The 23,208-nt window shown below is 50.7% G+C and overlaps 76 non-coding genes across 76 annotated transcripts; all 76 read left to right on the top strand.

Moving 5' to 3' along the window:
• The first annotated feature begins 62 nt into the window (after nt 1-62).
• LOC139836305 (5S ribosomal RNA) lies at nt 63-180 on the top strand. Its single transcript, XR_011753003.1, has one exon. It is a non-coding gene; the product is annotated as a 5S ribosomal RNA (ribosomal RNA).
• Nucleotides 181-369: 189 nt separating this feature from the next.
• LOC139836565 (5S ribosomal RNA) lies at nt 370-486 on the top strand. Its single transcript, XR_011753269.1, has one exon. It is a non-coding gene; the product is annotated as a 5S ribosomal RNA (ribosomal RNA).
• A 188-nt stretch (nt 487-674) lies between these two features.
• Nucleotides 675-792, top strand: LOC139836306 (5S ribosomal RNA). Its single transcript, XR_011753004.1, has one exon. It is a non-coding gene; the product is annotated as a 5S ribosomal RNA (ribosomal RNA).
• A 187-nt stretch (nt 793-979) lies between these two features.
• On the top strand, nt 980-1,097 carry LOC139836549 (5S ribosomal RNA). The gene has a single exon (XR_011753254.1). It is a non-coding gene; the product is annotated as a 5S ribosomal RNA (ribosomal RNA).
• A 188-nt stretch (nt 1,098-1,285) lies between these two features.
• On the top strand, nt 1,286-1,402 carry LOC139836606 (5S ribosomal RNA). The gene has a single exon (XR_011753311.1). It is a non-coding gene; the product is annotated as a 5S ribosomal RNA (ribosomal RNA).
• A 188-nt stretch (nt 1,403-1,590) lies between these two features.
• LOC139836876 (5S ribosomal RNA) lies at nt 1,591-1,709 on the top strand. Its single transcript, XR_011753597.1, has one exon. It is a non-coding gene; the product is annotated as a 5S ribosomal RNA (ribosomal RNA).
• A 189-nt stretch (nt 1,710-1,898) lies between these two features.
• On the top strand, nt 1,899-2,017 carry LOC139836882 (5S ribosomal RNA). The gene has a single exon (XR_011753603.1). It is a non-coding gene; the product is annotated as a 5S ribosomal RNA (ribosomal RNA).
• Nucleotides 2,018-2,204: 187 nt separating this feature from the next.
• On the top strand, nt 2,205-2,322 carry LOC139836465 (5S ribosomal RNA). Its single transcript, XR_011753169.1, has one exon. It is a non-coding gene; the product is annotated as a 5S ribosomal RNA (ribosomal RNA).
• Nucleotides 2,323-2,511: 189 nt separating this feature from the next.
• LOC139836472 (5S ribosomal RNA) lies at nt 2,512-2,629 on the top strand. Its single transcript, XR_011753176.1, has one exon. It is a non-coding gene; the product is annotated as a 5S ribosomal RNA (ribosomal RNA).
• A 188-nt stretch (nt 2,630-2,817) lies between these two features.
• On the top strand, nt 2,818-2,936 carry LOC139836224 (5S ribosomal RNA). Its single transcript, XR_011752922.1, has one exon. It is a non-coding gene; the product is annotated as a 5S ribosomal RNA (ribosomal RNA).
• Nucleotides 2,937-3,124: 188 nt separating this feature from the next.
• On the top strand, nt 3,125-3,242 carry LOC139836503 (5S ribosomal RNA). Its single transcript, XR_011753207.1, has one exon. It is a non-coding gene; the product is annotated as a 5S ribosomal RNA (ribosomal RNA).
• Nucleotides 3,243-3,431: 189 nt separating this feature from the next.
• LOC139836479 (5S ribosomal RNA) lies at nt 3,432-3,549 on the top strand. Its single transcript, XR_011753183.1, has one exon. It is a non-coding gene; the product is annotated as a 5S ribosomal RNA (ribosomal RNA).
• Nucleotides 3,550-3,736: 187 nt separating this feature from the next.
• LOC139836307 (5S ribosomal RNA) lies at nt 3,737-3,854 on the top strand. Its single transcript, XR_011753005.1, has one exon. It is a non-coding gene; the product is annotated as a 5S ribosomal RNA (ribosomal RNA).
• A 190-nt stretch (nt 3,855-4,044) lies between these two features.
• On the top strand, nt 4,045-4,162 carry LOC139836538 (5S ribosomal RNA). The gene has a single exon (XR_011753243.1). It is a non-coding gene; the product is annotated as a 5S ribosomal RNA (ribosomal RNA).
• A 189-nt stretch (nt 4,163-4,351) lies between these two features.
• LOC139836890 (5S ribosomal RNA) lies at nt 4,352-4,470 on the top strand. The gene has a single exon (XR_011753611.1). It is a non-coding gene; the product is annotated as a 5S ribosomal RNA (ribosomal RNA).
• A 188-nt stretch (nt 4,471-4,658) lies between these two features.
• LOC139836597 (5S ribosomal RNA) lies at nt 4,659-4,776 on the top strand. Its single transcript, XR_011753301.1, has one exon. It is a non-coding gene; the product is annotated as a 5S ribosomal RNA (ribosomal RNA).
• Nucleotides 4,777-4,963: 187 nt separating this feature from the next.
• LOC139837345 (5S ribosomal RNA) lies at nt 4,964-5,082 on the top strand. Its single transcript, XR_011753837.1, has one exon. It is a non-coding gene; the product is annotated as a 5S ribosomal RNA (ribosomal RNA).
• Nucleotides 5,083-5,269: 187 nt separating this feature from the next.
• Nucleotides 5,270-5,387, top strand: LOC139836466 (5S ribosomal RNA). The gene has a single exon (XR_011753170.1). It is a non-coding gene; the product is annotated as a 5S ribosomal RNA (ribosomal RNA).
• Nucleotides 5,388-5,574: 187 nt separating this feature from the next.
• LOC139837346 (5S ribosomal RNA) lies at nt 5,575-5,693 on the top strand. The gene has a single exon (XR_011753838.1). It is a non-coding gene; the product is annotated as a 5S ribosomal RNA (ribosomal RNA).
• A 188-nt stretch (nt 5,694-5,881) lies between these two features.
• Nucleotides 5,882-6,000, top strand: LOC139837247 (5S ribosomal RNA). Its single transcript, XR_011753737.1, has one exon. It is a non-coding gene; the product is annotated as a 5S ribosomal RNA (ribosomal RNA).
• Nucleotides 6,001-6,187: 187 nt separating this feature from the next.
• Nucleotides 6,188-6,306, top strand: LOC139836897 (5S ribosomal RNA). Its single transcript, XR_011753618.1, has one exon. It is a non-coding gene; the product is annotated as a 5S ribosomal RNA (ribosomal RNA).
• Nucleotides 6,307-6,495: 189 nt separating this feature from the next.
• Nucleotides 6,496-6,613, top strand: LOC139836308 (5S ribosomal RNA). Its single transcript, XR_011753006.1, has one exon. It is a non-coding gene; the product is annotated as a 5S ribosomal RNA (ribosomal RNA).
• Nucleotides 6,614-6,802: 189 nt separating this feature from the next.
• On the top strand, nt 6,803-6,920 carry LOC139836309 (5S ribosomal RNA). The gene has a single exon (XR_011753007.1). It is a non-coding gene; the product is annotated as a 5S ribosomal RNA (ribosomal RNA).
• Nucleotides 6,921-7,109: 189 nt separating this feature from the next.
• Nucleotides 7,110-7,226, top strand: LOC139836566 (5S ribosomal RNA). The gene has a single exon (XR_011753270.1). It is a non-coding gene; the product is annotated as a 5S ribosomal RNA (ribosomal RNA).
• A 189-nt stretch (nt 7,227-7,415) lies between these two features.
• Nucleotides 7,416-7,533, top strand: LOC139836310 (5S ribosomal RNA). The gene has a single exon (XR_011753008.1). It is a non-coding gene; the product is annotated as a 5S ribosomal RNA (ribosomal RNA).
• A 186-nt stretch (nt 7,534-7,719) lies between these two features.
• Nucleotides 7,720-7,836, top strand: LOC139836567 (5S ribosomal RNA). Its single transcript, XR_011753271.1, has one exon. It is a non-coding gene; the product is annotated as a 5S ribosomal RNA (ribosomal RNA).
• A 188-nt stretch (nt 7,837-8,024) lies between these two features.
• On the top strand, nt 8,025-8,142 carry LOC139836469 (5S ribosomal RNA). Its single transcript, XR_011753173.1, has one exon. It is a non-coding gene; the product is annotated as a 5S ribosomal RNA (ribosomal RNA).
• A 186-nt stretch (nt 8,143-8,328) lies between these two features.
• LOC139836311 (5S ribosomal RNA) lies at nt 8,329-8,446 on the top strand. The gene has a single exon (XR_011753009.1). It is a non-coding gene; the product is annotated as a 5S ribosomal RNA (ribosomal RNA).
• Nucleotides 8,447-8,634: 188 nt separating this feature from the next.
• LOC139836532 (5S ribosomal RNA) lies at nt 8,635-8,752 on the top strand. The gene has a single exon (XR_011753237.1). It is a non-coding gene; the product is annotated as a 5S ribosomal RNA (ribosomal RNA).
• A 189-nt stretch (nt 8,753-8,941) lies between these two features.
• LOC139836312 (5S ribosomal RNA) lies at nt 8,942-9,059 on the top strand. Its single transcript, XR_011753010.1, has one exon. It is a non-coding gene; the product is annotated as a 5S ribosomal RNA (ribosomal RNA).
• Nucleotides 9,060-9,247: 188 nt separating this feature from the next.
• LOC139836689 (5S ribosomal RNA) lies at nt 9,248-9,365 on the top strand. The gene has a single exon (XR_011753400.1). It is a non-coding gene; the product is annotated as a 5S ribosomal RNA (ribosomal RNA).
• Nucleotides 9,366-9,554: 189 nt separating this feature from the next.
• Nucleotides 9,555-9,672, top strand: LOC139836313 (5S ribosomal RNA). The gene has a single exon (XR_011753011.1). It is a non-coding gene; the product is annotated as a 5S ribosomal RNA (ribosomal RNA).
• A 188-nt stretch (nt 9,673-9,860) lies between these two features.
• On the top strand, nt 9,861-9,977 carry LOC139836568 (5S ribosomal RNA). The gene has a single exon (XR_011753272.1). It is a non-coding gene; the product is annotated as a 5S ribosomal RNA (ribosomal RNA).
• A 190-nt stretch (nt 9,978-10,167) lies between these two features.
• On the top strand, nt 10,168-10,284 carry LOC139836569 (5S ribosomal RNA). The gene has a single exon (XR_011753273.1). It is a non-coding gene; the product is annotated as a 5S ribosomal RNA (ribosomal RNA).
• Nucleotides 10,285-10,474: 190 nt separating this feature from the next.
• Nucleotides 10,475-10,592, top strand: LOC139836353 (5S ribosomal RNA). The gene has a single exon (XR_011753051.1). It is a non-coding gene; the product is annotated as a 5S ribosomal RNA (ribosomal RNA).
• Nucleotides 10,593-10,778: 186 nt separating this feature from the next.
• Nucleotides 10,779-10,896, top strand: LOC139836480 (5S ribosomal RNA). The gene has a single exon (XR_011753184.1). It is a non-coding gene; the product is annotated as a 5S ribosomal RNA (ribosomal RNA).
• Nucleotides 10,897-11,086: 190 nt separating this feature from the next.
• LOC139836570 (5S ribosomal RNA) lies at nt 11,087-11,203 on the top strand. Its single transcript, XR_011753274.1, has one exon. It is a non-coding gene; the product is annotated as a 5S ribosomal RNA (ribosomal RNA).
• Nucleotides 11,204-11,393: 190 nt separating this feature from the next.
• Nucleotides 11,394-11,511, top strand: LOC139836314 (5S ribosomal RNA). Its single transcript, XR_011753012.1, has one exon. It is a non-coding gene; the product is annotated as a 5S ribosomal RNA (ribosomal RNA).
• Nucleotides 11,512-11,699: 188 nt separating this feature from the next.
• On the top strand, nt 11,700-11,816 carry LOC139836571 (5S ribosomal RNA). The gene has a single exon (XR_011753275.1). It is a non-coding gene; the product is annotated as a 5S ribosomal RNA (ribosomal RNA).
• A 186-nt stretch (nt 11,817-12,002) lies between these two features.
• Nucleotides 12,003-12,120, top strand: LOC139836533 (5S ribosomal RNA). Its single transcript, XR_011753238.1, has one exon. It is a non-coding gene; the product is annotated as a 5S ribosomal RNA (ribosomal RNA).
• A 188-nt stretch (nt 12,121-12,308) lies between these two features.
• On the top strand, nt 12,309-12,427 carry LOC139837363 (5S ribosomal RNA). Its single transcript, XR_011753855.1, has one exon. It is a non-coding gene; the product is annotated as a 5S ribosomal RNA (ribosomal RNA).
• A 188-nt stretch (nt 12,428-12,615) lies between these two features.
• LOC139836808 (5S ribosomal RNA) lies at nt 12,616-12,734 on the top strand. The gene has a single exon (XR_011753524.1). It is a non-coding gene; the product is annotated as a 5S ribosomal RNA (ribosomal RNA).
• Nucleotides 12,735-12,922: 188 nt separating this feature from the next.
• LOC139836904 (5S ribosomal RNA) lies at nt 12,923-13,041 on the top strand. Its single transcript, XR_011753626.1, has one exon. It is a non-coding gene; the product is annotated as a 5S ribosomal RNA (ribosomal RNA).
• A 188-nt stretch (nt 13,042-13,229) lies between these two features.
• Nucleotides 13,230-13,347, top strand: LOC139836315 (5S ribosomal RNA). The gene has a single exon (XR_011753013.1). It is a non-coding gene; the product is annotated as a 5S ribosomal RNA (ribosomal RNA).
• A 187-nt stretch (nt 13,348-13,534) lies between these two features.
• On the top strand, nt 13,535-13,652 carry LOC139836316 (5S ribosomal RNA). The gene has a single exon (XR_011753014.1). It is a non-coding gene; the product is annotated as a 5S ribosomal RNA (ribosomal RNA).
• A 189-nt stretch (nt 13,653-13,841) lies between these two features.
• LOC139836504 (5S ribosomal RNA) lies at nt 13,842-13,959 on the top strand. The gene has a single exon (XR_011753208.1). It is a non-coding gene; the product is annotated as a 5S ribosomal RNA (ribosomal RNA).
• A 188-nt stretch (nt 13,960-14,147) lies between these two features.
• On the top strand, nt 14,148-14,266 carry LOC139836468 (5S ribosomal RNA). The gene has a single exon (XR_011753172.1). It is a non-coding gene; the product is annotated as a 5S ribosomal RNA (ribosomal RNA).
• A 190-nt stretch (nt 14,267-14,456) lies between these two features.
• Nucleotides 14,457-14,574, top strand: LOC139836481 (5S ribosomal RNA). Its single transcript, XR_011753185.1, has one exon. It is a non-coding gene; the product is annotated as a 5S ribosomal RNA (ribosomal RNA).
• Nucleotides 14,575-14,761: 187 nt separating this feature from the next.
• Nucleotides 14,762-14,879, top strand: LOC139836544 (5S ribosomal RNA). Its single transcript, XR_011753249.1, has one exon. It is a non-coding gene; the product is annotated as a 5S ribosomal RNA (ribosomal RNA).
• Nucleotides 14,880-15,067: 188 nt separating this feature from the next.
• LOC139836572 (5S ribosomal RNA) lies at nt 15,068-15,184 on the top strand. Its single transcript, XR_011753276.1, has one exon. It is a non-coding gene; the product is annotated as a 5S ribosomal RNA (ribosomal RNA).
• A 188-nt stretch (nt 15,185-15,372) lies between these two features.
• LOC139836707 (5S ribosomal RNA) lies at nt 15,373-15,489 on the top strand. The gene has a single exon (XR_011753419.1). It is a non-coding gene; the product is annotated as a 5S ribosomal RNA (ribosomal RNA).
• A 190-nt stretch (nt 15,490-15,679) lies between these two features.
• LOC139836354 (5S ribosomal RNA) lies at nt 15,680-15,797 on the top strand. Its single transcript, XR_011753052.1, has one exon. It is a non-coding gene; the product is annotated as a 5S ribosomal RNA (ribosomal RNA).
• Nucleotides 15,798-15,987: 190 nt separating this feature from the next.
• On the top strand, nt 15,988-16,104 carry LOC139836741 (5S ribosomal RNA). Its single transcript, XR_011753453.1, has one exon. It is a non-coding gene; the product is annotated as a 5S ribosomal RNA (ribosomal RNA).
• A 189-nt stretch (nt 16,105-16,293) lies between these two features.
• On the top strand, nt 16,294-16,411 carry LOC139836505 (5S ribosomal RNA). The gene has a single exon (XR_011753209.1). It is a non-coding gene; the product is annotated as a 5S ribosomal RNA (ribosomal RNA).
• Nucleotides 16,412-16,601: 190 nt separating this feature from the next.
• On the top strand, nt 16,602-16,720 carry LOC139837418 (5S ribosomal RNA). The gene has a single exon (XR_011753911.1). It is a non-coding gene; the product is annotated as a 5S ribosomal RNA (ribosomal RNA).
• A 189-nt stretch (nt 16,721-16,909) lies between these two features.
• Nucleotides 16,910-17,028, top strand: LOC139836240 (5S ribosomal RNA). Its single transcript, XR_011752938.1, has one exon. It is a non-coding gene; the product is annotated as a 5S ribosomal RNA (ribosomal RNA).
• A 190-nt stretch (nt 17,029-17,218) lies between these two features.
• On the top strand, nt 17,219-17,336 carry LOC139836317 (5S ribosomal RNA). Its single transcript, XR_011753015.1, has one exon. It is a non-coding gene; the product is annotated as a 5S ribosomal RNA (ribosomal RNA).
• A 190-nt stretch (nt 17,337-17,526) lies between these two features.
• On the top strand, nt 17,527-17,644 carry LOC139836482 (5S ribosomal RNA). Its single transcript, XR_011753186.1, has one exon. It is a non-coding gene; the product is annotated as a 5S ribosomal RNA (ribosomal RNA).
• A 188-nt stretch (nt 17,645-17,832) lies between these two features.
• LOC139836607 (5S ribosomal RNA) lies at nt 17,833-17,949 on the top strand. The gene has a single exon (XR_011753312.1). It is a non-coding gene; the product is annotated as a 5S ribosomal RNA (ribosomal RNA).
• Nucleotides 17,950-18,138: 189 nt separating this feature from the next.
• Nucleotides 18,139-18,257, top strand: LOC139836669 (5S ribosomal RNA). Its single transcript, XR_011753378.1, has one exon. It is a non-coding gene; the product is annotated as a 5S ribosomal RNA (ribosomal RNA).
• A 188-nt stretch (nt 18,258-18,445) lies between these two features.
• Nucleotides 18,446-18,563, top strand: LOC139836460 (5S ribosomal RNA). Its single transcript, XR_011753164.1, has one exon. It is a non-coding gene; the product is annotated as a 5S ribosomal RNA (ribosomal RNA).
• Nucleotides 18,564-18,752: 189 nt separating this feature from the next.
• On the top strand, nt 18,753-18,870 carry LOC139836700 (5S ribosomal RNA). Its single transcript, XR_011753411.1, has one exon. It is a non-coding gene; the product is annotated as a 5S ribosomal RNA (ribosomal RNA).
• Nucleotides 18,871-19,058: 188 nt separating this feature from the next.
• Nucleotides 19,059-19,175, top strand: LOC139836608 (5S ribosomal RNA). Its single transcript, XR_011753313.1, has one exon. It is a non-coding gene; the product is annotated as a 5S ribosomal RNA (ribosomal RNA).
• A 187-nt stretch (nt 19,176-19,362) lies between these two features.
• On the top strand, nt 19,363-19,479 carry LOC139836609 (5S ribosomal RNA). Its single transcript, XR_011753314.1, has one exon. It is a non-coding gene; the product is annotated as a 5S ribosomal RNA (ribosomal RNA).
• A 188-nt stretch (nt 19,480-19,667) lies between these two features.
• Nucleotides 19,668-19,785, top strand: LOC139836355 (5S ribosomal RNA). The gene has a single exon (XR_011753053.1). It is a non-coding gene; the product is annotated as a 5S ribosomal RNA (ribosomal RNA).
• Nucleotides 19,786-19,973: 188 nt separating this feature from the next.
• LOC139836535 (5S ribosomal RNA) lies at nt 19,974-20,091 on the top strand. The gene has a single exon (XR_011753240.1). It is a non-coding gene; the product is annotated as a 5S ribosomal RNA (ribosomal RNA).
• Nucleotides 20,092-20,280: 189 nt separating this feature from the next.
• On the top strand, nt 20,281-20,398 carry LOC139836318 (5S ribosomal RNA). Its single transcript, XR_011753016.1, has one exon. It is a non-coding gene; the product is annotated as a 5S ribosomal RNA (ribosomal RNA).
• Nucleotides 20,399-20,588: 190 nt separating this feature from the next.
• Nucleotides 20,589-20,706, top strand: LOC139836603 (5S ribosomal RNA). The gene has a single exon (XR_011753308.1). It is a non-coding gene; the product is annotated as a 5S ribosomal RNA (ribosomal RNA).
• Nucleotides 20,707-20,895: 189 nt separating this feature from the next.
• Nucleotides 20,896-21,014, top strand: LOC139837355 (5S ribosomal RNA). The gene has a single exon (XR_011753847.1). It is a non-coding gene; the product is annotated as a 5S ribosomal RNA (ribosomal RNA).
• A 189-nt stretch (nt 21,015-21,203) lies between these two features.
• Nucleotides 21,204-21,321, top strand: LOC139836506 (5S ribosomal RNA). Its single transcript, XR_011753210.1, has one exon. It is a non-coding gene; the product is annotated as a 5S ribosomal RNA (ribosomal RNA).
• A 190-nt stretch (nt 21,322-21,511) lies between these two features.
• LOC139836680 (5S ribosomal RNA) lies at nt 21,512-21,630 on the top strand. Its single transcript, XR_011753391.1, has one exon. It is a non-coding gene; the product is annotated as a 5S ribosomal RNA (ribosomal RNA).
• Nucleotides 21,631-21,819: 189 nt separating this feature from the next.
• On the top strand, nt 21,820-21,938 carry LOC139836670 (5S ribosomal RNA). Its single transcript, XR_011753379.1, has one exon. It is a non-coding gene; the product is annotated as a 5S ribosomal RNA (ribosomal RNA).
• A 187-nt stretch (nt 21,939-22,125) lies between these two features.
• On the top strand, nt 22,126-22,242 carry LOC139836610 (5S ribosomal RNA). Its single transcript, XR_011753315.1, has one exon. It is a non-coding gene; the product is annotated as a 5S ribosomal RNA (ribosomal RNA).
• Nucleotides 22,243-22,432: 190 nt separating this feature from the next.
• On the top strand, nt 22,433-22,551 carry LOC139836696 (5S ribosomal RNA). Its single transcript, XR_011753407.1, has one exon. It is a non-coding gene; the product is annotated as a 5S ribosomal RNA (ribosomal RNA).
• Nucleotides 22,552-22,740: 189 nt separating this feature from the next.
• Nucleotides 22,741-22,858, top strand: LOC139836483 (5S ribosomal RNA). Its single transcript, XR_011753187.1, has one exon. It is a non-coding gene; the product is annotated as a 5S ribosomal RNA (ribosomal RNA).
• Nucleotides 22,859-23,047: 189 nt separating this feature from the next.
• Nucleotides 23,048-23,166, top strand: LOC139837342 (5S ribosomal RNA). The gene has a single exon (XR_011753834.1). It is a non-coding gene; the product is annotated as a 5S ribosomal RNA (ribosomal RNA).
• The last annotated feature ends 42 nt before the right edge of the window (nt 23,167-23,208 follow it).

Genomic DNA, 23,208 nt, shown 5'->3' on the forward strand with positions numbered 1-23,208 from the left:
AAAATAGAGCGGACAAAGAGCGGGAGGAGCAAGCATAAGGGAAAATGAGTGCATAACATGTCGGATGCGATCATACCAGCACTAAAGCACCGGATCCCATCGAACTCCGAAGTTAAGCGTGCTTGGGCGAGAGTAGTACTAGGATGGGTGACCTCCTGGGAAGTCCTCGTGTTGCATCCCTCCTTTTTTGCGTCACGCGGCGACATTCATGGTGAAGTTAGGACGATATTTTTTTGCGGGCACTCGTGCTCGGCTATTGGTGATGGGAAACGGTGGTGCGGATGAAAAAGAGGATGGACATGGTACAAAATAGAAGCGGACAAAGAGCGGGAGGAGCAAGCATAAGGGAAAATGAGTGCATAACATGTCGGATGCGATCATACCAGCACTAAAGCACCGGATCCCATCGAACTCCGAAGTTAAGCGTGCTTGGGCGAGAGTAGTACTAGGATGGGTGACCTCTGGGAAGTCCTCGTGTTGCATCCCTCCTTTTTTGCGTCACGCGGCGACATTCATGGTGAAGTTAGGACGATATTTTTTTGCGGGCACTCGTGCTCGGCTATTGGTGATGGGAAACGGTGGTGCGGATGAAAAAGAGGATGGACATGGTACAAAATAGAGCGGACAAAGAGCGGGAGGAGCAAGCATAAGGGAAAATGAGTGCATAACATGTCGGATGCGATCATACCAGCACTAAAGCACCGGATCCCATCGAACTCCGAAGTTAAGCGTGCTTGGGCGAGAGTAGTACTAGGATGGGTGACCTCCTGGGAAGTCCTCGTGTTGCATCCCTCCTTTTTTGCGTCACGCGGCGACATTCATGGTGAAGTTAGGACGATATTTTTTGCGGGCACTCGTGCTCGGCTATTGGTGATGGGAAACGGTGGTGCGGATGAAAAAGAGGATGGACATGGTACAAAATAGAGCAGACAAAGAGCGGGAGGAGCAAGCATAAGGGAAAATGAGTGCATAACATGTCGGATGCGATCATACCAGCACTAAAGCACCGGATCCCATCGAACTCCCAAGTTAAGCGTGCTTGGGCGAGAGTAGTACTAGGATGGGTGACCTCGTGGGAAGTCCTCGTGTTGCATCCCTCCTTTTTTGCGTCACGCGGCGACATTCAAGGTGAAGATCGGACGATATTAAAAAGCGGGCACTCGTGCTCGGCTATTGGTGATGGGAAACGGTGGTGCGGATGAAAAAGAGGATGGACATGATACAAAATAGAGCTGACAAAGAGTGGGAGGAGCAAGCATAAGGGAATTTGAGTGCATAACATGTCGGATGCGATCATACCGGCACTAAAGCACCGGATCCCATCGAACTCCGAAGTTAAGCGTGCTTGGGCGAGAGTAGTACTAGGATGGGTGACCTCTGGGAAGTCCTCGTGTTGCATCCCTCCTTTTTTGCGTCACGCGGCGACATTCATGGTGAAGTTAGGACGATATTTTTTTGCGGGCACTCGTGCTCGGCTATTGGTGATGGGAAACGGTGGTGCGGATGAAAAAGAGGATGGACATGGTACAAAATAGAACAGACAAAGAGCGGGAGGAGCAAGCATAAGGGAAAATGAGTGCATAACATGTTGGATGCGATCATACCAGCACTAAAGCACCGGATCCCATCAGAACTCCGAAGTTAAGCGTGCTTGGGCGAGAGTAGTACTAGGATGGGTGACCTCCTGGGAAGTCCTCGTGTTGCATCCCTCCTTTTTTGCGTCACGCGGCGACATTCATGGTGAAGTTAGGACGATATTTTTTTGCGGGCACTCGTGCTCGGCTATTGGTGATGGGAAACGGTGGTGCGGATGAAAAAGAGGATGGACATGGTACAAAATAGAAGCGGACAAAGAGCGGGAGGAGCAAGCATAAGGGAAAATGAGTGCATAACCTGTCGGATGCGATCATACCAGCACTAAAGCACCGGATCCCATCAGAACTCCGAAGTTAAGCGTGCTTGGGCGAGAGTAGTACTAGGATGGGTGACCTCCTGGGAAGTCCTCGTGTTGCATCCCTCCTTTTTTGCGTCACGCGGCGACATTCATGGTGAAGTTAGGACGATATTTTTTGCGGGCACTCGTGCTCGGCTATTGGTGATGGGAAACGGTGGTGCGGATGAAAAAGAGGATGGACATGGTACAAAATAGACCAGACAAAGAGCGGGAGGAGCAAGCATAAGGGAAAATGAGTGCATAACATGTCGGATGCGATCATACCAGCACTAAAGCACCGGATCCCAGAGAACTCCGAAGTTAAGCGTGCTTGGGCGAGAGTAGTACTAGGATGGGTGACCTCCTGGGAAGTCCTCGTGTTGCATCCCTCCTTTTTTGCGTCACGCGGCGACATTCATGGTGAAGTTAGGACGATATTTTTTTGCGGGCACTCGTGCTCGGCTATTGGTGATGGGAAACGGTGGTGCGGATGAAAAAGAGGATGGACATGGTACAAAATAGAAGCGGACAAAGAGCGGGAGGAGCAAGCATAAGGGAAAATGAGTGCATAACATGTCGGATGCGATCATACCGGCACTAAAGCACCGGATCCCAGAGAACTCCGAAGTTAAGCGTGCTTGGGCGAGAGTAGTACTAGGATGGGTGACCTCCTGGGAAGTCCTCGTGTTGCATCCCTCCTTTTTTGCGTCACGCGGCGACATTCATGGTGAAGTTAGGACGATATTTTTTGCGGGCACTCGTGCTCGGCTATTGGTGATGGGAAACGGTGGTGCGGATGAAAAAGAGGATGGACATGGTACAAAATAGAAGCAGACAAAGAGCGGGAGGAGCAAGCATAAGGGAAAATGAGTGCATAACATGTAGGAAGCGATCATACCCGCACTAAAGCACCGGATCCCATCTGAACTCCGAAGTTAAGCGTGCTTGGGCGAGAGTAGTACTAGGATGGGTGACCTCCTGGGAAGTCCTCGTGTTGCATCCCTCCTTTTTTGCGTCACGCGGCGACATTCATGGTGAAGTTAGGACGATATTTTTTGCGGGCACTCGTGCTCGGCTATTGGTGATGGGAAACGGTGGTGCGGATGAAAAAGAGGATGGACATGGTACAAAATAGAAGCGGACAAAGAGCGGGAGGAGCAAGCATAAGGGAAAATGAGTGCATAACATGTCGGATGCGATCATACCGGCACTAAAGCACCGGATCCCATCGAACTCCGAAGTTAAGCGTGCTTGGGCGAGAGTAGTACTAGGATGGGTGACCTCACAGGAAGTCCTCGTGTTGCATCCCTCCTTTTTTGCGTCACGCGGCGACATTCATGGTGAAGTTAGGACGATATTTTTTTGCGGGCACTCGTGCTCGGCTATTGGTGATGGGGAAACGGTGGTGCGGATGAAAAAGAGGATGGACATGGTACAAAATAGAGCGGACAAAGAGCGGGAGGAGCAAGCATAAGGGAAAATGAGTGCATAACATGTCGGATGCGATCATACCAGCACTAAAGCACCGGATCCCATCGAACTCCGAAGTTAAGCGTGCTTGGGCGAGAGTAGTACTAGGATGGGTGACCTCACAGGAAGTCCTCGTGTTGCATCCCTCCTTTTTTGCGTCACGCGGCGACATTCATGGTGAAGTTTGGACGATATTTTTTGCGGGCACTCGTGCTCGGCTATTGGTGATGGGAAACGGTGGTGCGGATGAAAAGAGGATGGACATGGTACAAAATAGAAGCGGACAAAGAGCGGGAGGAGCAAGCATAAGGGAAAATGAGTGCATAACATGTCGGATGCGATCATACCAGCACTAAAGCACCGGATCCCATCGAACTCCGAAGTTAAGCGTGCTTGGGCGAGAGTAGTACTAGGATGGGTGACCTCCTGGGAAGTCCTCGTGTTGCATCCCTCCTTTTTTGCGTCACGCGGCGACATTCATGGTGAAGTTAGGACGATATTTTTTTGCGGGCACTCGTGCTCGGCTATTGGTGATGGGAAACGGTGGTGCGGATGAAAAAGAGGATGGACATGGTACAAAATAGAAGCGAGACAAAGAGCGGGAGGAGCAAGCATAAGGGAAAATGAGTGCATAACATGTCTGATGCGATCATACCAGCACTAAAGCACCGGATCCCACAGAACTCCGAAGTTAAGCGTGCTTGGGCGAGAGTAGTACTAGGATGGGTGACCTCCTGGGAAGTCCTCGTGTTGCATCCCTCCTTTTTTGCGTCACGCAGCGACATTCATGGTGAAGTTAGGACGATATTTTTTGCGGGCACTCGTGCTCGGCTATTGGTGATGGGAAACGGTGGTGCGGATGAAAAAGAGGATGGACATGGGACAAAATAGAAGCGAGACAAAGAGCGGGAGGAGCAAGCAAAAGGGAAAATGAGAGCATAACATGTCGGATGCGATCATACCAGCACTAAAGCACCGGATCCCATCAGAACTCCGAAGTTAAGCGTGCTTGGGCGAGAGTAGTACTAGGATGGGTGACCTCCTGGGAAGTCCTCGTGTTGCATCCCTCCTTTTTTGCGTCACGCGGCGACATTCATGGTGAAGTTAGGACGATATTTTTTTGCGGGCACTCGTGCTCGGCTATTGGTGATGGGAAACGGTGGTGCGGATGAAAAAGAGGATGGACATGGTACAAAATAGAGCGGAAGATCTTCGGGAGGAGCAAGCATAAGGGAAAATGAGTGCATAACATGTCGGATGCGATCATACCAGCACTAAAGCTCCGGATCCCATCGAACTCCGAAGTTAAGCGTGCTTGGGCGAGAGTAGTACTAGGATGGGTGACCTCACAGGAAGTCCTCGTGTTGCATCCCTCCTTTTTTGAGTCTCGCGGCGAGTTTCATGGTGATGTTTGGTGGTTTTTTTTTGCTGTGACTCGTGCTCGTCTTTTGTTGATGGGAAACGGTGGTGCGGATGAAAAAGAGGATGGACATGGTACAAAATAGAGCAGACAAAGAGCGGGAGGAGCAAGCATAAGGGAAAATGAGTGCATAACATGTCGGATGCGATCATACCAGCACTAAAGCACCGGATCCCATCGGAACTCCGAAGTTAAGCGTGCTTGGGCGAGAGTAGTACTAGGATGGGTGACCTCCTGGGAAGTCCTCGTGTTGCATCCCTCCTTTTTTGCGTCACGCGGCGACATTCATGGTGAAGTTAGGACGATATTTTTTGCGGGCACTCGTGCTCGGCTATTGGTGATGGGAAACGGTGGTGCGGATGAAAAAGAGGATGGACATGCTACAAACCATAGCGGACAAACAGCGGGAGGAGCAAGCATAAGGGAAAATGAGTGCATAACATGTCGGATGCGATCATACCAGCACTAAAGCACCGGATCCCAGAGAACTCCGAAGTTAAGCGTGCTTGGGCGAGAGTAGTACTAGGATGGGTGACCTCCTGGGAAGTCCTCGTGTTGCATCCCTCCTTTTTTGCGTCACGCGGCGACATTCATGGTGAAGTTAGGACGATATTTTTTGCGGGCACTCGTGCTCGGCTATTGGTGATGGGAAACGGTGGTGCGGATGAAAAAGAGGATGGACATGGTACAAAATAGAGCAGACAAAGAGCGGGAGGAGCAAGCATAAGGGAAAATGAGTGCATAACATGTCGGATGCGATCATACCAGCACTAAAGCACCGGATCCCATCGGAACTCCGAAGTTAAGCGTGCTTGGGCGAGAGTAGTACTAGGATGGGTGACCTCCTGGGAAGTCCTCGTGTTGCATCCCTCCTTTTTTGCGTCACGCGGCGACATTCATGGTGAAGTTAGGACGATATTTTTTTGCGGGCACTCGTGCTCGGCTATTGGTGATGGGAAACGGTGGTGCGGATGAAAAAGAGGATGGACATGGTACAAAATAGAGCAGACAAAGAGCGGGAGGAGCAAGCATAAGGGAAAATGAGTGCATAACATGTCGGATGCGATCATACCAGCACTAAAGCACCGGATCCCATCTGAACTCCGAAGTTAAGCGTGCTTGGGCGAGAGTAGTACTAGGATGGGTGACCTCCTGGGAAGTCCTCGTGTTGCATCCCTCCTTTTTTGCGTCACGCGGCGACATTCATGGTGAAGTTAGGACGATATTTATGCGGGGTCTAGTGCTCTTCTATTGGTGATGGGAAACGGTGGTGCGGATGAAAAAGAGGATGGACATGGTACAAAATAGAAGCGGACAAAGAGCGGGAGGAGCAAGCATAAGGGAAAATGAGTGCATAACATGTCGGATGCGATCATACCAGCACTAAAGCACCGGATCCCATCAGAACTCCGAAGTTAAGCGTGCTTGGGCGAGAGTAGTACTAGGATGGGTGACCTCCTGGGAAGTCCTCGTGTTGCATCCCTCCTTTTTTGCGTCACGCGGCGACATTCATGGTGAAGTTAGGACGATATTTTTTTGCGGGCACTCGTGCTCGGCTATTGGTGATGGGAAACGGTGGTGCGGATGAAAAAGAGGATGGACATGGTACAAAATAGAAGCGGACAAAGAGCGGGAGGAGCAAGCATAAGGGAAAATGAGTGCATAACATGTCGGATGCGATCATACCAGCACTAAAGCACCGGATCCCATCGAACTCCGAAGTTAAGCGTGCTTGGGCGAGAGTAGTACTAGGATGGGTGACCTCCTGGGAAGTCCTCGTGTTGCATCCCTCCTTTTTTGCGTCACGCGGCGACATTCATGGTGAAGTTAGGACGATATTTTTTTGCGGGCACTCGTGCTCGGCTATTGGTGATGGGAAACGGTGGTGCGGATGAAAAAGAGGATGGACATGGTACAAAATAGAAGCGGACAAAGAGCGGGAGGAGCAAGCATAAGGGAAAATGAGTGCATAACATGTCGGATGCGATCATACCAGCACTAAAGCACCGGATCCCATCGAACTCCGAAGTTAAGCGTGCTTGGGCGAGAGTAGTACTAGGATGGGTGACCTCCTGGGAAGTCCTCGTGTTGCATCCCTCCTTTTTTGCGTCACGCGGCGACATTCATGGTGAAGTTAGGACGATATTTTTTTGCGGGCACTCGTGCTCGGCTATTGGTGATGGGAAACGGTGGTGCGGATGAAAAAGAGGATGGACATGGTACAAAATAGAGCGAGACAAAGAGCGGGAGGAGCAAGCATAAGGGAAAATGAGTGCATAACATGTCGGATGCGATCATACCAGCACTAAAGCACCGGATCCCATCGAACTCCGAAGTTAAGCGTGCTTGGGCGAGAGTAGTACTAGGATGGGTGACCTCTGGGAAGTCCTCGTGTTGCATCCCTCCTTTTTTGCGTCACGCGGCGACATTCATGGTGAAGTTAGGACGATATTTTTTTGCGGGCACTCGTGCTCGGCTATTGGTGATGGGAAACGGTGGTGCGGATGAAAAAGAGGATGGACATGGTACAAAATAGAAGCGGACAAAGAGCGGGAGGAGCAAGCATAAGGGAAAATGAGTGCATAACATGTCGGATGCGATCATACCAGCACTAAAGCACCGGATCCCATCGAACTCCGAAGTTAAGCGTGCTTGGGCGAGAGTAGTACTAGGATGGGTGACCTCCTGGGAAGTCCTCGTGTTGCATCCCTCCTTTTTTGCGTCACGCGGCGACATTCATGGTGAAGTTAGGACGATATTTTTGCGGGCACTCGTGCTCGGCTATTGGTGATGGGAAACGGTGGTGCGGATGAAAAAGAGGATGGACATGGTACAAAATAGAGCGGACAAAGAGCGGGAGGAGCAAGCATAAGGTAAAATGAGTGCATAACATGTCGGATGCGATCATACCAGCACTAAAGCACCGGATCCCATCGAACTCCGAAGTTAAGCGTGCTTGGGCGAGAGTAGTACTAGGATGGGTGACCTCTGGGAAGTCCTCGTGTTGCATCCCTCCTTTTTTGCGTCACGCGGCGACATTCATGGTGAAGTTAGGACGATATTTTTTGCGGGCACTCGTGCTCGGCTATTGGTGATGGGAAACGGTGGTGCGGATGAAAAAGAGGATGGACATGGTACAAAATAGAAGCGGACAAAGAGCGGGAGGAGCAAGCATAAGGGAAAATGAGTGCATAACATGTCGGATGCGATCATACCAGCACTAAAGCACCGGATCCCATCGAACTCCGAAGTTAAGCGTTCTTGGGCGAGAGTAGTACTAGGATGGGTGACCTCCTGGGAAGTCCTCGTGTTGCATCCCTCCTTTTTGCGTCACGCGGCGACATTCATGGTGAAGTTAGGACGATATTTTTTGCGGGCACTCGTGCTCGGCTATTGGTGATGGGAAACGGTGGTGCGGATGAAAAAGAGGATGGACATGGTACAAAATAGAGCGGACAAAGAGCGGGAGGAGCAAGCATAAGGGAAAATGAGTGCATAACATGTCGGATGCGATCATACCAGCACTAAAGCACCGGATCCCATCGAACTCCGAAGTTAAGCGTGCTTGGGCGAGAGTAGTACTAGGATGGGTGACCTCCTGGGAAGTCCTCGTGTTGCATCCCTCCTTTTTTGCGTCACGCGGCGACATTCATGGTGAAGTTAGGACGATATTTTTTGCGGGCACTCGTGCTCGGCTATTGGTGATGGGAAACGGTGGTGCGGATGAAAAAGAGGATGGACATGGTACAAAATAGAAGCGGACAAAGAGCGGGAGGAGCAAGCATAAGGGAAAATGAGTGCATAACATGTCGGATGCGATCATACCAGCACTAAAGCACCGGATCCCATCGAACTCCGAACTTAAGCGTGCTTGGGCGAGAGTAGTACTAGGATGGGTGACCTCCTGGGAAGTCCTCGTGTTGCATCCCTCCTTTTTTGCGTCACGCGGCGACATTCATGGTGAAGTTAGGACGATATTTTTTTGCGGGCACTCGTGCTCGGCTATTGGTGATGGGAAACGGTGGTGCGGATGAAAAAGAGGATGGACATGGTACAAAATAGAAGCGGACAAAGAGCGGGAGGAGCAAGCATAAGGGAAAATGAGTGCATAACATGTCGGATGCGATCATACCAGCACTAAAGCACCGGATCCCATCGAACTCCGAAGTTAAGCGTGCTTGGGCGAGAGTAGTACTAGGATGGGTGACCTCCTGGGAAGTCCTCGTGTTGCATCCCTCCTTTTTTGCGTCACGCGGCGACATTCATGGTGAAGTTAGGACGATATTTTTTGCGGGCACTCGTGCTCGGCTATTGGTGATGGGAAACGGTGGTGCGGATGAAAAAGAGGATGGACATGGTACAAAATAGAAGCGGACAAAGAGCGGGAGGAGCAAGCATAAGGGAAAATGAGTGCATAACATGTCGGATGCGATCATACCAGCACTAAAGCACCGGATCCCATCGAACTCCGAAGTTAAGCGTGCTTGGGCGAGAGTAGTACAAGGATGGGGGACCCACTGGGAAGTCCTCGTGTTGCATCCCTCCTTTTTTGCGTCACGCGGCGACATTCATGGTGAAGTTAGGACGATATTTTTTTGCGGGCACTCGTGCTCGGCTATTGGTGATGGGAAACGGTGGTGCGGATGAAAAAGAGGATGGACATGGTACAAAATAGAGCGAGACAAAGAGCGGGAGGAGCAAGCATAAGGGAAAATGAGTGCATAACATGTCGGATGCGATCATACCAGCACTAAAGCACCGGATCCCATCGAACTCCGAAGTTAAGCGTGCTTGGGCGAGAGTAGTACTAGGATGGGTGACCTCCTGGGAAGTCCTCGTGTTGCATCCCTCCTTTTTTGCGTCACGCGGCGACATTCATGGTGAAGTTAGGACGATATTTTTTGCGGGCACTCGTGCTCGGCTATTGGTGATGGGAAACGGTGGTGCGGATGAAAAAGAGGATGGACATGGTACAAAATAGAAGCGGACAAAGAGCGGGAGGAGCAAGCATAAGGGAAAATGAGTGCATAACATGTCGGATGCGATCATACCAGCACTAAAGCACCGGATCCCATCGAACTCCGAAGTTAAGCGTGCTTGGGCGAGAGTAGTACTAGGATGGGTGACCTCTGGGAAGTCCTCGTGTTGCATCCCTCCTTTTTTGCGTCACGCGGCGACATTCATGGTGAAGTTAGGACGATATTTTTTTGCGGGCACTCGTGCTCGGCTATTGGTGATGGGAAACGGTGGTGCGGATGAAAAAGAGGATGGACATGGTACAAAATAGAAGCGAGACAAAGAGCGGGAGGAGCAAGCATAAGGGAAAATGAGTGCATAACATGTCGGATGCGATCATACCAGCACTAAAGCACCGGATCCCATCGAACTCCGAAGTTAAGCGTGCTTGGGCGAGAGTAGTACTAGGATGGGTGACCTCTGGGAAGTCCTCGTGTTGCATCCCTCCTTTTTTGCGTCACGCGGCGACATTCATGGTGAAGTTAGGACGATATTTTTTTGCGGGCACTCGTGCTCGGCTATTGGTGATGGGAAACGGTGGTGCGGATGAAAAAGAGGATGGACATGGTACAAAATAGAAGCGAGACAAAGAGCGGGAGGAGCAAGCATAAGGGAAAATGAGTGCATAACATGTCGGATGCGATCATACCGGCACTAAAGCACCGGATCCCATCGAACTCCGAAGTTAAGCGTGCTTGGGCGAGAGTAGTACTAGGATGGGTGACCTCCTGGGAAGTCCTCGTGTTGCATCCCTCCTTTTTGCGTCACGCGGCGACATTCATGGTGAAGTTAGGACGATATTTTTTGCGGGCACTCGTGCTCGGCTATTGGTGATGGGAAACGGTGGTGCGGATGAAAAGAGGATGGACATGGTACAAAATAGAAGCGGACAAAGAGCGGGAGGAGCAAGCATAAGGGAAAATGAGTGCATAACATGTCGGATGCGATCATACCAGCACTAAAGCACCGGATCCCATCGAACTCCGAAGTTAAGCGTGCTTGGGCGAGAGTAGTACTAGGATGGGTGACCTCACAGGAAGTCCTCGTGTTGCATCCCTCCTTTTTTGCGTCACGCGGCGACATTCATGGTGAAGTTAGGACGATATTTTTTTGCGGGCACTCGTGCTCGGCTATTGGTGATGGGAAACGGTGGTGCGGATGAAAAAGAGGATGGACATGGTACAAAATAGAAGCGAGACAAAGAGCGGGAGGAGCAAGCATAAGGGAAAATGAGTGCATAACATGTCGGATGCGATCATACCAGCACTAAAGCACCGGATCCCATCGAACTCCGAAGTTAAGCGTGCTTGGGCGAGAGTAGTACTAGGATGGGTGACCTCTGGGAAGTCCTCGTGTTGCATCCCTCCTTTTTTGCGTCACGCGGCGACATTCATGGTGAAGTTAGGACGATATTTTTTTGCGGGCACTCGTGCTCGGCTATTGGTGATGGGAAACGGTGGTGCGGATGAAAAAGAGGATGGACATGGTACAAAATAGAAGCGAGACAAAGAGCGGGAGGAGCAAGCATAAGGGAAAATGAGTGCATAACATGTCGGATGCGATCATACCAGCACTAAAGCACCGGATCCCATCGAACTCCGAAGTTAAGCGTGCTTGGGCGAGAGTAGTACTAGGATGGGTGACCTCCTGGGAAGTCCTCGTGTTGCATCCCTCCTTTTTTGCGTCACGCGGCGACATTCATGGTGAAGTTAGGACGATATTTTTTGCGGGCCCTCCTGCAGGGGTATTGGTGAAGGGAAACGGTGGTGCGGATGAAAAAGAGGATGGACATGGTACAAAATAGAAGCGGACAAAGAGCGGGAGGAGCAAGCATAAGGGAAAATGAGTGCATAACATGTCGGATGCGATCATACCAGCACTAAAGCACCGGATCCCATCGAACTCCGAAGTTAAGCGTGCTTGGGCGAGAGTAGTACTAGGATGGGTGACCTCTGGGAAGTCCTCGTGTTGCATCCCTCCTTTTTTGCGTCACGCGGCGACATTCATGGTGAAGTTAGGACGATATTTTTTGCGGGCACTCGTGCTCGGCTATTGGTGATGGGAAACGGTGGTGCGGATGAAAAGAGGATGGACATGGTACAAAATAGAGCGGACAAAGAGCGGGAGGAGCAAGCATAAGGGAAAATGAGTGCATAACATGTCGGATCCGATCATACCAGCACTAAAGCACCGGATCCCATCGAACTCCGAAGTTAAGCGTGCTTGGGCGAGAGTAGTACTAGGATGGGTGACCTCCTGGGAAGTCCTCGTGTTGCATCCCTCCTTTTTTGCGTCACGCGGCGACATTCATGGTGAAGTTAGGACGATATTTTTTGCGGGCACTCGTGCTCGGCTATTGGTGATGGGAAACGGTGGTGCGGATGAAAAAGAGGATGGACATGGTGCAAAATAGAAGCGGACAAAGAGCGGGAGGAGCAAGCATAAGGGAAAATGAGTGCATAACATGTCGGATGCGATCATACCAGCACTAAAGCACCGGATCCCATCAGAACTCCGAAGTTAAGCGTGCTTGGGCGAGAGTAGTACTAGGATGGGTGACCTACTGGGAAGTCCTCGTGTTGCATCCCTCCTTTTTTGCGTCACGCGGCGACATTCATGGTGAAGTTAGGACGATATTTTTATGCGGGCACTCGTGCTCGGCTATTGGTGATGGGAAACGGTGGTGCGGATTAAAAAGAGGATGGACATGGTACAAAATAGAGCTGACAAAGAGCGGGAGGAGCAAGCATAAGGGAAAATGAGTGCATAACATGTCGGATGCGATCATACCAGCACTAAAGCACCGGATCCCATCAGAACTCCGAAGTTAAGCGTGATTGGGCGAGAGTAGTACTAGGATGGGTGACCTCATCGTAAGTCATCGTGTTGCATCCCTCCTTTTTTGCGTCACGCGGCGACATTCATGGTGAAGTTAGGACGATATTTTTTGCGGGCACTCGTGCTCGGCTATTGGTGTTGGGAAACGGTGGTGCGGATGAAAAAGAGGATGGACCTGGTACAAAATAGAGCGAGACAAAGAGCGGGAGGAGCAAGCATAAGGGAAAATGAGTGCATAACATGTCGGATGCGATCATACCAGCACTAAAGCACCGGATCCCATCAGAACTCCGAAGTTAAGCGTGCTTGGGCGAGAGTAGTACTAGGATGGGTGACCTCCTGGGAAGTCCTCGTGTTGCATCCCTCCTTTTTTGCGTCACGCGGCGACATTCATGGTGAAGTTAGGACGATATTTTTTGCGGGCACTCGTGCTCGGCTATTGGTGATGGGAAACGGTGGTGCGGATGAAAAAGAGGATGGACATGGTACAAAATAGAAGCGGACAAAGAGCGGGAGGAGCAAGCATAAGGGAAAATGAGTGCATAACATGTCGGATGCGATCATACCAGCACTAAAGCACCGGATCCCATCGAACTCCGAAGTTAAGCGTGCTTGGGCGAGAGTAGTACTAGGATGGGTGACCTCCTGGGAAGTCCTCGTGTTGCATCCCTCCTTTTTTGCGTCACGCGGCGACATTCATGGTGAAGTTAGGACGATATTTTTTGCGGGCACTCGTGCTCGGCTATTGGTGATGGGAAACGGTGGTGCGGATGAAAAAGAGGATGGACATGGTACAAAATAGAGCAGACAAAGAGCGGGAGGAGCAAGCATAAGGGAAAATGAGTGCATAACATGTCGGATGCGATCATACCAGCACTAAAGCACCGGATCCCATCGAACTCCGAAGTTAAGCGTGCTTGGGCGAGAGTAGTACTAGGATGGGTGACCTCCTGGGAAGTCCTCGTGTTGCATCCCTCCTTTTTTGCGTCACGCGGCGACATTCATGGTGAAGTTAGGACGATATTTTTTTGCGGGCACTCGTGCTCGGCTATTGGTGATGGGAAACGGTGGTGCGGATGAAAAAGAGGATGGACATGGTACAAAATAGAAGCGGACAAAGAGCGGGAGGAGCAAGCATAAGGGAAAATGAGTGCATAACATGTCGGATGCGATCATACCGGCACTAAAGCACCGGATCCCATCGAACTCCGAAGTTAAGCGTGCTTGGGCGAGAGTAGTACTAGGATGGGTGACCTCACAGGAAGTCCTCGTGTTGCATCCCTCCTTTTTTGCGTCACGCGGCGACATTCATGGTGAAGTTAGGACGATATTTTTTTGCGGGCACTCGTGCTCGGCTATTGGTGATGGGAAACGGTGGTGCGGATGAAAAAGAGGATGGACATGGTACAAAATAGAGCGGACAAAGAGCGGGAGGAGCAAGCATAAGGGAAAATGAGTGCATAACATGTCGGATGCGATCATACCAGCACTAAAGCACCGGATCCCACGAGAACTCCGAAGTTAAGAGTGCTTGGGCGAGAGTAGTACTAGGATGGGTGACCTCACAGGAAGTCCTCGTGTTGCATCCCTCCTTTTTTGCGTCACGCGGCGACATTCATGGTGAAGTTAGGACGATATTTTTTTGCGGGCACTCGTGCTCGGCTATTGGTGATGGGAAACGGTGGTGCGGATGAAAAAGAGGATGGACATGGTACAAAATAGAAGCGAGACAAAGAGCGGGAGGAGCAAGCATAAGGGAAAATGAGTGCATAACATGTCGGATGCGATCATACCAGCACTAAAGCACCGGATCCCATCGAACTCCGAAGTTAAGCGTGCTTGGGCGAGAGTAGTACTAGGATGGGTGACCTCACAGGAAGTCCTCGTGTTGCATCCCTCCTTTTTTGCGTCACGCGGCGACATTCATGGTGAAGTTAGGACGATATTTTTGCGGGCACTCGTGCTCGGCTATTGGTGATGGGAAACGGTGGTGCGGATGAAAAAGAGGATGGACATGGTACAAAATAGAGCGAGACAAAGAGCGGGAGGAGCAAGCATAAGGGAAAATGAGTGCATAACATGTCGGATGCGATCATACCGGCACTAAAGCACCGGATCCCATCGAACACCGAAGTTAAGCGTGCTTGGGCGAGAGTAGTACTAGGATGGGTGACCTCCTGGGAAGTCCTCGTGTTGCATCCCTCCTTTTTTGCGTCACGCGGCGACATTCATGGTGAAGTTAGGACGATATTTTTTTGCGGGCACTCGTGCTCGGCTATTGGTGATGGGAAACGGTGGTGCGGATGAAAAAGAGGATGGACATGGTACAAAATAGAGCGGACAAAGAGCGGGAGGAGCAAGCATAAGGGAAAATGAGTGCATAACATGTCGGATGCGATCATACCAGCACTAAAGCACCGGATCCCATCGAACTCCGAAGTTAAGCGTGCTTGGGCGAGAGTAGTACTAGGATGGGTGACCTCTGGGAAGTCCTCGTGTTGCATCCCTCCTTTTTTGCGTCACGCGGCGACATTCATGGTGAAGTTAGGACGATATTTTTTGCGGGCACTCGTGCTCGGCTATTGGTGATGGGAAACGGTGGTGCGGATGAAAAAGAGGATGGACATGGTACAAAATAGAAGCGGACAAAGAGCGGGAGGAGCAAGCATAAGGGAAAATGAGTGCATAACATGTCGGATGCGATCATACCAGCACTAAAGCACCGGATCCCATCGAACTCCGAAGTTAAGCGTGCTTGGGCGAGAGTAGTACTAGGATGGGTGATCTCTGGGAAGTCCTCGTGTTGCATCCCTCCTTTTTTGCGTCACGCGGCGACATTCATGGTGAAGTTAGGACGATATTTTTTTGCGGGCACTCGTGCTCGGCTATTGGTGATGGGAAACGGTGGTGCGGATGAAAAAGAGGATGGACATGGTACAAAATAGAAGCGAGACAAAGAGCGGGAGGAGCAAGCATAAGGGAAAATGAGTGCATAACATGTCGGATGCGATCATACCGGCACTAAAGCACCGGATCCCATCGAACTCCGAAGTTAAGCGTGCTTGGGCGAGAGTAGTACTAGGATGGGTGACCTCCTGGGAAGTCCTCGTGTTGCATCCCTCCTTTTTTGCGTCACGCGGCGACATTCATGGTGAAGTTAGGACGATATTTTTTTGCGGGCACTCGTGCTCGGCTATTGGTGATGGGAAACGGTGGTGCGGATGAAAAAGAGGATGGACATGGTACAAAATAGAAGCGAGACAAAGAGCGGGAGGAGCAAGCATAAGGGAAAATGAGTGCATAACATGTAGGATGCGATCATACCGGCACTAAAGCACCGGATCCCATCGAACTCCGAAGTTAAGCGTGCTTGGGCGAGAGTAGTACTAGGATGGGTGACCTCACTGAAGTCCTCGTGTTGCATCCCTCCTTTTTTGCGTCACGCGGCGACATTCATGGTGAAGTTAGGACGATATTTTTTTGCGGGCACTCGTGCTCGGCTATTGGTGATGGGAAACGGTGGTGCGGATGAAAAAGAGGATGGACATGGTACAAAATAGAAGCGGACAAAGAGCGGGAGGAGAAAGCATAAGGGAAAATGAGTGCATAACATGTCGGATGCGATCATACCGGCACTAAAGCACCGGATCCCATCGAACTCCGAAGTTAAGCGTGCTTGGGCGAGAGTAGTACTAGGATGGGTGACCTCACAGGAAGTCCTCGTGTTGCATCCCTCCTTTTTTGCGTCACGCGGCGACATTCATGGTGAAGTTAGGACGATATTTTTTTGCGGGCACTCGTGCTCGGCTATTGGTGATGGGAAACGGTGGTGCGGATGAAAAAGAGGATGGACATGGTACAAAATAGAAGCGAGACAAAGAGCGGGAGGAGCAAGCATAAGGGAAAATGAGTGCATAACATGTCGGATGCGATCATACCAGCACTAAAGCACCGGATCCCATCCGAACTCCGAAGTTAAGCGTGCTTGGGCGAGAGTAGTACTAGGATGGGTGACCTCCTGGGAAGTCCTCGTGTTGCATCCCTCCTTTTTTGCGTCACGCGGCGACATTCATGGTGAAGTTAGGACGATATTTAATTGCGGGAACTCGTGCTCGGCTATTGGTGATGGGAAACGGTGGTGCGGATGAAAAAGAGGATGGACATGGTACAAAATAGAAGCGGACAAAGAGCGGGAGGAGCAAGCATAAGGGAAAATGAGTGCATAACATGTCGGATGCGATCATACCAGCACTAAAGCACCGGATCCCATCCGAACTCCGAAGTTAAGCGTGCTTGGGCGAGAGTAGTACTAGGATGGGTGACCTCCTGGGAAGTCCTCGTGTTGCATCCCTCCTTTTTTGCGTCACGCGGCGACATTCATGGTGAAGTTAGGACGATATTTTTTTGCGGGCACTCGTGCTCGGCTATTGGTGATGGGAAACGGTGGTGCGGATGAAAAAGAGGATGGACATGGTACAAAATAGAAGCGAGACAAAGAGCGGGAGGAGCAAGCATAAGGGAAAATGAGTGCATAACATGTCGGATGCGATCATACCAGCACTAAAGCACCGGATCCCATCGAACTCCGAAGTTAAGCGTGCTTGGGCGAGAGTAGTACTAGGATGGGTGACCTCCTGGGAAGTCCTCGTGTTGCATCCCTCCTTTTTTGCGTCACGCGGCGACATTCATGGTGAAGTTAGGACGATATTTTTTTGCGGGCACTCGTGCTCGGCTATTGGTGATGGGAAACGGTGGTGCGGATGAAAAAGAGGATGGACATGGTACAAAATAGAAGCGAGACAAAGAGCGGGAGGAGCAAGCATAAGGGAAAATGAGTGCATAACATGTCGGATGCGATCATACCAGCACTAAAGCACCGGATCCCATCGAACTCCGAAGTTAAGCGTGCTTGGGCGAGAGTAGTACTAGGATGGGTGACCTCACAGGAAGTCCTCGTGTTGCATCCCTCCTTTTTTGCGTCACGCGGCGACATTCATGGTGAAGTTAGGACGATATTTTTTGCGGGCACTCGTGCTCGGCTATTGGTGATGGGAAACGGTGGTGCGGATGAAAAAGAGGATGGACATGGTACAAAATAGAAGCGGACAAAGAGCGGGAGGAGCAAGCATAAGGGAAAATGAGTGCATAACATGTCGGATGCGATCATACCGGCACTAAAGCACCGGATCCCATCGAACTCCGAAGTTAAGCGTGCTTGGGCGAGAGTAGTACTAGGATGGGTGACCTCTGGGAAGTCCTCGTGTTGCATCCCTCCTTTTTTGCGTCACGCGGCGACATTCATGGTGAAGTTAGGACGATATTTTTTTGCGGGCACTCGTGCTCGGCTATTGGTGATGGGAAACGGTGGTGCGGATGAAAAAGAGGATGGACATGGTACAAAATAGAAGCGGACAAAGAGCGGGAGGAGCAAGCATAAGGGAAAATGAGTGCATAACATGTCGGATGCGATCATACCAGCACTAAAGCACCGGATCCCATCGAACTCCGAAGTTAAGCGTGCTTGGGCGAGAGTAGTACTAGGATGGGTGACCTCACTGGGAAGTCCTCGTGTTGCATCCCTCCTTTTTTGCGTCACGCGGCGACATTCATGGTGAAGTTAGGACGATATTTTTTGCGGGCACTCGTGCTCGGCTATTGGTGATGGGAAACGGTGGTGCGGATGAAAAAGAGGATGGACATGGTACAAAATAGAAGCGGACAAAGAGCGGGAGGAGCAAGCATAAGGGAAAATGAGTGCATAACATGTCGGATGCGATCATACCAGCACTAAAGCACCGGATCCCATCGAACTCCGAAGTTAAGCGTGCTTGGGCGAGAGTAGTACTAGGATGGCTGACCTCCTGGGAAGTCCTCGTGTTGCATCCCTCCTTTTTTGCGTCACGAGGGGACATTCATGGTGACGTTAGGACGATATTTTTTGCGGGCACTCGTGCTCGGCTATTGGTGATGGGAAATGGTGGTGCGGATGAAAAAGAGGATGGACATGGTACAAAATAGAAGCGAGACAAAGAGCGGGAGGAGCAAGCATAAGGGAAAATGAGTGCATAACATGTCGGATGCGATCATACCAGCAGTAAAGCACCGGATCCCATCGAACTCCGAAGTTAAGCGTGCTTGGGCGAGAGTAGTACTAGGATGGGTGACCTCACAGGAAGTCCTCGTGTTGCATCCCTCCTTTTTTGCGTCACGCGGCGACATTCATGGTGAAGTTAGGACGATATTTTTTGCGGGCACTCGTGCTCGGCTATTGGTGATGGGAAACGGTGGTGCGGATGAAAAAGAGGATGGACATGGTACAAAATAGAAGCGGACAAAGAGCGGGAGGAGCAAGCATAAGGGAAAATGAGTGCATAACATGTCGGATGCGATCATACCGGCACTAAAGCACCGGATCCCATCGAACTCCGAAGTTAAGCGTGCTTGGGCGAGAGTAGTACTAGGATGGGTGACCTCTGGGAAGTCCTCGTGTTGCATCCCTCCTTTTTTGCGTCACGCGGCGACATTCATGGTGAAGTTAGGACGATATTTTTTGCGGGCACTCGTGCTCGGCTATTGGTGATGGGAAACGGTGGTGCGGATGAAAAGAGGATGGACATGGTACAAAATAGAAGCGGACAAAGAGCGGGAGGAGCAAGCATAAGGGAAAATGAGTGCATAACATGTCGGATGCGATCATACCGGCACTAAAGCACCGGATCCCATCGAACTCCGAAGTTAAGCGTGCTTGGGCGAGAGTAGTACTAGGATGGGTGACCTCTGGGAAGTCCTCGTGTTGCATCCCTCCTTTTTTGCGTCACGCGGCGACATTCATGGTGAAGTTAGGACGATATTTTTTTGCGGGCACTCGTGCTCGGCTATTGGTGATGGGAAACGGTGGTGCGGATGAAAAAGAGGATGCACATGGTACAAAATAGAGCGGACTAAGAGCGGGAGGAGCAAGCATATGGGAAAATGAGTGCATAACATGTCGGATGCGATCATACCGGCACTAAAGCACCGGATCCCATCGAACTCCGAAGTTAAGCGTGCTTGGGCGAGAGTAGTACTAGGATGGGTGACCTCCTGGGAAGTCCTCGTGTTGCATCCCTCCTTTTTTGCGTCACGCGGCGACATTCATGGTGAAGTTAGGACGATATTTTTTGCGGGCACTCGTGCTCGGCTATTGGTGATGGGAAACGGTGGTGCGGATGAAAAAGAGGATGGACATGGTACAAAATAGAAGCGGACAAAGAGCGGGAGGAGCAAGCATAAGGGAAAATGAGTGCATAACATGTCGGATGCGATCATACCGGCACTAAAGCACCGGATCCCATCGAACTCCGAAGTTAAGCGTGCTTGGGCGAGAGTAGTACTAGGATGGGTGACCTCCTGGGATGTCCTCGTGTTGCATCCCTCCTTTTTTGCGTCACGCGGCGACATTCATGGTGAAGTTAGGACGATATTTTTTGCGGGCACTCGTGCTCGGCTATTGGTGATGGGAAACGGTGGTGCGGATGAAAAAGAGGATGGACATGGTACAAAATAGAAGCGAGACAAAGAGCGGGAGGAGCAAGCATAAGGGAAAATGAGTGCATAACATGTCGGATGCGATCATACCAGCACTAAAGCACCGGATCCCATCGAACTCCGAAGTTAAGCGTGCTTGGGCGAGAGTAGTACTAGGATGGGTGACCTCCTGGGAAGTCCTCGTGTTGCATCCCTCCTTTTTTGCGTCACGCGGCGACATTCATGGTGAAGTTAGGACGATATTTTTTTGCGGGCACTCGTGCTCGGCTATTGGTGATGGGAAACGGTGGTGCGGATGAAAAAGAGGATGGACATGGTACAAAATAGAAGCGGACAAAAGAGCGGGAGGAGCAAGCATAAGGGAAAATGAGTGCATAACATGTCGGATGCGATCATACCAGCACTAAAGCACCGGATCCCATCGAACTCCGAAGTTAAGCGTGCTTGGGCGAGAGTAGTACTAGGATGGGTGACCTCCTGGGAAGTCCTCGTGTTGCAACACTCCTTTTTTGCGTCACGCGGCGACATACATGGTGAAGTTAGGACGATATTTTTTGCGGGCACTCGTGGTCGGCTATTGGTGTTGGGAAACGGTGGTGCGGATGAAAAAGAGGATGGACATGGTACAAAATAGAAGCGAGACAAAGAGCGGGAGGAGCAAGCATAAGGGAACACGAGTGCATAACATGTCGGATGCGATCATACCTGCACTAAAGCACCGGATCCCATCAGATCTCCGAAGTTAAGCGTGCTTGGGCGAGAGTAGTACTAGGATGGGTGACCTCCTGGGAAGTCCTCGTGTTGCATCCCTCCTTTTTTGCGTCACGCGGCGACATTCATGGTGAAGTTAGGACGATATTTTTTTGCGGGCACTCGTGCTCGGCTATTGGTGATGGGAAACGGTGGTGCGGATGAAAAAGAGGATGGACATGGTACAAAATAGAAGCGGACAAAGAGCGGGAGGAGCAAGCATAAGGGAAAATGAGTGCATAACATGTCGGATGCGATCATACCGGCACTAAAGCACCGGATCCCATCGAACTCCGAAGTTAAGCGTGCTTGGGCGAGAGTAGTACTAGGATGGGTGACCTCACAGGAAGTCCTCGTGTTGCATCCCTCCTTTTTTGCGTCACGCGGCGACATTCATGGTGAAGTTAGGACGATATTTTTTTGCGGGCACTCGTGCTCGGCTATTGGTGATGGGAAACGGTGGTGCGGATGAAAAAGAGGATGGACATGGTACAAAATAGAAGCGAGACAAAGAGCGGGAGGAGCAAGCATAAGGGAAAATGAGTGCATAACATGTCGGATGCGATCATACCGGCACTAAAGCACCGGATCCCATCGAACTCCGAAGTTAAGCGTGCTTGGGCGAGAGTAGTACTAGGATGGGTGACCTCACTGGGAAGTCCTCGTGTTGCATCCCTCCTTTTTGCGTCACGCGGCGACATTCATGGTGAAGTTAGGACGATATTTTTTTGCGGGCACTCGTGCTCGGCTATTGGTGATGGGAAACGGTGGTGCGGATGAAAAAGAGGATGGACATGGTACAAAATAGAAGCGAGACAAAGAGCGGGAGGAGCAAGCATAAGGGAAAATGAGTGCATAACATGTCGGATGCGATCATACCAGCACTAAAGCACCGGATCCCATCGAACTCCGAAGTTAAGCGTGCTTGGGCGAGAGTAGTACTAGGATGGGTGACCTCACTGGGAAGTCCTCGTGTTGCATCCCTCCTTTTTTGCGTCACGCGGCGACATTCATGGTGAAGTTAGGACGATATTTTTTGCGGGCACTCGTGCTCGGCTATTGGTGATGGGAAACGGTGGTGCGGATGAAAAAGAGGATGGACATGGTACAAAATAGAGCGGACAAAGAGCGGGAGGAGCAAGCATAAGGGAAAATGAGTGCATAACATGTCGGATGCGATCATACCGGCACTAAAGCACCGGATCCCATCGAACTCCGAAGTTAAGCGTGCTTGGGCGAGAGTAGTACTAGGATGGGTGACCTCTGGGAAGTCCTCGTGTTGCATCCCTCCTTTTTTGCGTCACGCGGCGACATTCATGGTGAAGTTAGGACGATATTTTTTTGCGGGCACTCGTGCTCGGCTATTGGTGATGGGAAACGGTGGTGCGGATGAAAAAGAGGATGGACATGGTACAAAATAGAAGCGAGACAAAGAGCGGGAGGAGCAAGCATAAGGGAAAATGAGTGCATAACATGTCGGATGCGATCATACCAGCACTAAAGCACCGGATCCCATCGAACTCCGAAGTTAAGCGTGCTTGGGCGAGAGTAGTACTAGGATGGGTGACCTCACTGAGAAGTCCTCGTGTTGCATCCCTCCTTTTTTGCGTCACGCGGCGACATTCATGGTGAAGTTAGGACGATATTTTTTTGCGGGCACTCGTGCTCGGCTATTGGTGATGGGAAACGGTGGTGCGGATGAAAAAGAGGATGGACATGGTACAAAATAGAAGCGGACAAAGAGCGGGAGGAGCAAGCATAAGGGAAAATGAGTGCATAACATGTCGGATGCGATCATACCAGCACTAAAGCACCGGATCCCATCGAACTCCGAAGTTAAGCGTGCTTGGGCGAGAGTAGTACTAGGATGGGTGACCTCACAGGAAGTCCTCGTGTTGCATCCCTCCTTTTTTGCGTCACGCGGCGACATTCATGGTGAAGTTAGGACGATATTTTTTTGCGGGCACTCGTGCTCGGCTATTGGTGATGGGAAACGGTGGTGCGGATGAAAAAGAGGATGGACATGGTACAAAATAGAAGCAGACAAAGAGCGGGAGGAGCAAGCATAAGGGAAAATGAGTGCATAACATGTCGGATGCGATCATACCTGCACTAAAGCACCGGATCCCATCAGAACTCCGAAGTTAAGCGTGCTTGGGCGAGAGTAGTACTAGGATGGGTGACCTCTTGGGAAGTCCTCGTGTTGCATCCCTCCTTTTTTGCGTCACGCGGCGACATTCATGGTGAAGTTAGG

This window comes from Lolium perenne, chromosome 2, assembly GCF_019359855.2.
Source record: "Lolium perenne isolate Kyuss_39 chromosome 2, Kyuss_2.0, whole genome shotgun sequence".
In the NCBI taxonomy this organism is placed as follows: Eukaryota; Viridiplantae; Streptophyta; class Magnoliopsida; order Poales; family Poaceae; genus Lolium; species Lolium perenne.